The following is a 4841-nucleotide window of genomic DNA, read 5'->3' as shown; positions in this document are numbered from 1 at the left end:
TCCACATGGTGGATGAATTGGTCCACATATATCACCTTGAATTCTTTCAAGAAACATTGGTGATTCTTTCTCAACCTTAAGTGGTGAGGGTCTAGTTATCAATTTTTCAAGAGAGCAAGATGTACATGGAACCATTGTATCATGATGGATTTTTCTATCCTTTAGTGGATGTCCATGAGTACATTCAATAATCCTTTTCATCATTGTTGATCCTGGATGGCCTAATCTGTTATGCCATAAACTGAATACACCAGGATCAATATATTTTTCGTTAACTACCATATGTATTTCTGGTACATTTATATGTGTATAATGTAATCCAGAACTAAGTCTTGGCAGTTTTTCAACCGCATGACTCTTGTCAGTGATACTTAAATATTTCTCATTTTCTGTTGTCACTGACTGATAATCATACCCGTTAAGGTATATGTCGGAGAAACTCAATAAATTTCTGCTTGACTTGGGAGAAAATAAGGCATCATTTATTAAAAATTTTGTACCATTTGGTAGTATGAAATTTGCCTTTCCTATCCCTTTTATCAAGTTAGCAGGTCCTGATATTGTATGTATAGTTCCTTCCGTTGGTTTTAGATCAATAAAATATATCTCGGATTTAAGTATAGTGTGTGTAGTTCCACTGTCTGCTATACAGAGATCTCCACCACTTGATTGATGTTGTATTCCAGCAAAATTCATATTGAACTTCATATATAAGAAATAAATAGTGAGTACATTAATATTACACAATATTTTACACGCAAATAGATAGTACTGAAACATTTAGCAAACATAATGACAAAGACAGACGATATTAAATCGTTTATTTTTCGAAAGACACACAACTTAAACATTCAAGAAATCTTCATATAAATCAGATGGTTTCTCAGTGACTGTTGGATCGACGTTATCCACAAAGTTTACTTCCTTTTCTTTATCTTTCAGCGAATCCTGATACATCTTAACAAGATGTTTAGATGTTCGGCAAGTATTAGCCCAGTGGCCCATTCTACCACATCTGTAGCAAGATTCTTCAGAATTTTTAGAAGAATTTTCTTCAACATCTTGTTTAGTGGGCTTGTTTTGACCACCACGGCCACGACCACGACCACGTCCTCGCCCATTACCATTACCATAAGGATGGTTTCTACCATAGTTATGGCTTTTGGCATGATGATGGTGATGGTTATTATAACCACGACCTTGCCCGCGTCCTTGTCCCTGTTTATAATTATTTGCAGTATTTGCTTCAGGGATTGCAAGTGTACCAGTAGGACGGGATTGCTGATTTTTCATTAATAGCTCATCATTTTGCTCTGCAACTAAGAGATATGAATTAAGTTCAGGATATGTTTTGAACTTTAGCATTCTCAAATTTCTTTGCACTGTGATGTTTGCAGCATTCATTGTGGAGAAAGTTTTCTCCATCATGTCTGCATCACTTATTTCATGTCCACAGAATTTAAGTTGTGAACATGTATTATACAGAGCTGAGCTATATTCATTTACTTTCTTAAAGTCTTGGAACCTTAATGTTCTCCATTGTTCCATAGCAGCTGGAAGTAAAATTTCTCTTTGATTATTGAATCTGCTTTTGAGACCTTCCCATAAAACATGGGGATCTTCTACAGTCACATAATTATTTTGTAAGCATTCATCAATATGTTGATGAATAAAGCAACATGCCGTTGCTTGTTCTTTTTCAGAACAAGTGTTTTCATTTATGGCTTCAAGAATGCCCATTGATTTAAGATGCATTTTTACTTTTATAACCCATGGCATGTAATTGTTTCCGGTTGATTCTAAAGGAGTAAATTTAAGCTTTTCCAGATTCGACATTTTCTATTAAAACAAACAACATGATAAATTATAGTCACTTTATATTCATAAGTATATAAACATTAAACATAAATTTAATATAACATAAATGATAAGTAGGTGACAGTGTCGACCATATGTAAGCAATCATTAATAAATGTTATATAACATAAATATAAATATTAGTAAACATAAATGATAATTAGGCGACATTGTCGGCCATATAAATGTTAGATAATTGAAATATAAATGTTAGCAACATAAATGATAATTAGACGACAGTGTCGACCATATATTATTCAGGTGGTATAACCGACCATATATCATTTAGGTGGCAGAGCCAACCATAATTAGTATTAAGATTATCGTGCTGATAACGTGTTATAATTCAGTAGGCTTATAACTACCTTTAGTGGTTTGATTCTTGATGTTATAATTCAGTAGGCTTATAACTACCTTTAGTGATTTGATTTTTGATTAAGAATACTAATAATGAAGTGTAAGAACAAAGATGATAATGGAGAGAAAGAAAGAAACACTTTGTAAGTGTGAGAAATGGTGCAAGTTTAATGCTTGCATTCATGGCTATTTATAGCAAAAATATCACAAGTTTAGGTAATACAATAATATTACTTTTGTGTATCAATAATTGACTATCCATTTATATATATATATATATATATATATATATATATATATATATATATATATATATATATATATATATATATATATATATATATATATATATATATATATATATATATATATATATATATATATATATTTATATATATTTATATATTATAACAAAACCTAAATATATATAAAATATACTAAAAACTAAAAAGTCAACGAAAGTCAACATCCGAGTTCTCCCCCGAGTTCTCCCCGACTCGCCGAGAACTCCTCAAAAACCTCCTGCCGAGTTCTCCCCGAGTCACGAGTTTTACAACCTTGCGTAGAATTAGGTATTCTTTCCCTCTTTACTTTCTTCCCGTGTTTTGTTATGTACAACTTAGTTAGTTATCGCATCGGTCTTCATCAATTCGTTGAGTTAGGGTTTTCGTATTCGTGAGTTCATTCATTGACGGCTTAAATTGTATGTGTTAATCAAGGTTGGAGAATTCGGATCTCGGGGAGATCTCGTTTGGACTTTTTTAGGGAGATCTCGGCATCTCGGAATAATCTCGGGGAGATCTCGGATGTTGACTTATGTTGACTTTATAGTTTTTTTAATAAAAATATACATAAAAACATAAATATATGTACATTTATATACGTTTTTACGAGATTTTAGAAAAATATCCAAGAAATGAGCGAGAAAAGCTTAAAAATTACGAATTTTACAAGAAAATCTTACAAATTAGCAAGAAAATTCGAGAAATCGTGACTTTGACTAAGTTTGACCCCGTTGACCAAGAAATCTCGGGAGATGAACATCTCGTCTCGGTTGCCTTCTAAAACCGAGATCTCGGGGGAGATCTCTGGGAGATCTCGGGAGATTTACAACACTGGTGTTAATGAAAGCCTTCACTGATAATAGTTTGTGATGTCCTGAAATTTCTGCTTCATTTTAACCAGATTCCATTCAGTTCTTGGTGTGTTTGGTTATTATCATCAGTATTTCCAATAGACGACATCATCAATTTTGTTTTCTCACTTCAAGCCGATGTTGATTTTAAAGTAATCTTTTCAAAGGTAATTTTAATGTTCACATGACACTAATGTTTGCTATTGGCTCACCAAACTAATATAATCGGCTTTTTTAAAGGTAATTTTAATATTCAAATGACACTCATCTGCCTCGTTAGGTGGACCCTTAAATGCCACATCTTTTTTGTTATTTGACAGACATGAGACAACTATTATGAGTATGCATAGCTTTGGCTCACCTTCTGCTTACTGGAAAAGTTTGTTATTTGGTTGTCAATTCGTTTAGATATATATCGTAAATTGATTTTTTGTTGTGTTTGGATATGTATGTTTCGATTTGTAAGTGCCCGGTTGAATTTGTAGGCAGAAGACAACATAGGCAAAACTTTGTGCTAATGTTTGAACTTGAGGATGAAAAAATGGTGGTTCAGGTAAAAATATGTACATAAAAGCAAATTTGTTTGTCTTTTATAATTTCTAATTTTGTTTCATGAAGGACAATGCCAATAGAAGTTCAACAGTCAATGAACGTTCTACAGCGACATACGCAACAAGAACCTGTACAACATCGGCGGTACATTGATATCATACCCTCGTTTGCGATCATTCTTTTAAATTTAATTAGTAAATAACAATCTTTTTCTATTCTTGGAACTCTTGATTATATACATTGGTTTGTAATATACTTGAATACTTTTTCTTTTGATGTTCTTAAATTATTCGAAATTAGGGTTTTTGTTTCTGACTTTGTAAATTTTTAAAATTTGGGTATTTTTCTGTTATGTTATATTTAAGTTAAGAGGTTGGACGTTGCCACCTCATTGGTAATAATCGAGAAACAGAGTGGGTACAGGTTTGTATACTGAGCAGAATAAGGACCCAGATGCTAAGAAGATAAAGTAAGCCTTTTTGTAATGCTCACCAAATCCTTTCTTATTTTTCTCGTTTTTCGACGATTGTCCCATTCCGTTAATTCAAATCGATATGGACAGCTTGAAGATCGCTAGATTGGGATGACAAGGAGTTTATCCGTAACCTTGAAAACATCAAGTAAAATCGTCTATTCTGCTTTTCCATAAGTTTTATTGTTGATTTATATTATTTTCTACTTTTGCTTTTCTGTTATTCTTAAAAGTTTTAAGCGATGCACACGACAAGAGTAATGGTTTGTATGGTGTTCACTTGCAGCTTTAGGGAAGACAATTTATAACGCTTTTTGAGAATGGGACCAAAAAGGTATGTTCTAAAATTTGATTACTTGTGATTAAGGACCTATGCCCAGTGTTGTAAATCTCCCGAGATCTCCCCAAGATCTCGTTTTTAGAAGCCAACCGAGACGAGATGTATGTTCATCTCCCGAGATTTCTCGG

At 32.8% G+C, this 4841-nt stretch overlaps 1 long non-coding RNA gene across 1 annotated transcript; it reads left to right on the top strand.

The window, feature by feature from the left end:
* Positions 1-3421: 3421 nt before the first annotated feature.
* LOC139884630 (uncharacterized) lies at positions 3422-4841 on the top strand. Its single transcript, XR_011771923.1, has 3 exons — positions 3422-4370; positions 4464-4521; positions 4660-4841. It is a non-coding gene; the product is annotated as an uncharacterized lncRNA (long non-coding RNA).

This window comes from Rutidosis leptorrhynchoides, chromosome 1 (genome assembly GCF_046630445.1).
Source record: "Rutidosis leptorrhynchoides isolate AG116_Rl617_1_P2 chromosome 1, CSIRO_AGI_Rlap_v1, whole genome shotgun sequence".
Classification (NCBI taxonomy): domain Eukaryota; kingdom Viridiplantae; phylum Streptophyta; class Magnoliopsida; order Asterales; family Asteraceae; genus Rutidosis; species Rutidosis leptorrhynchoides.
This window is presented reverse-complemented; position numbering and strand designations above follow the sequence as displayed.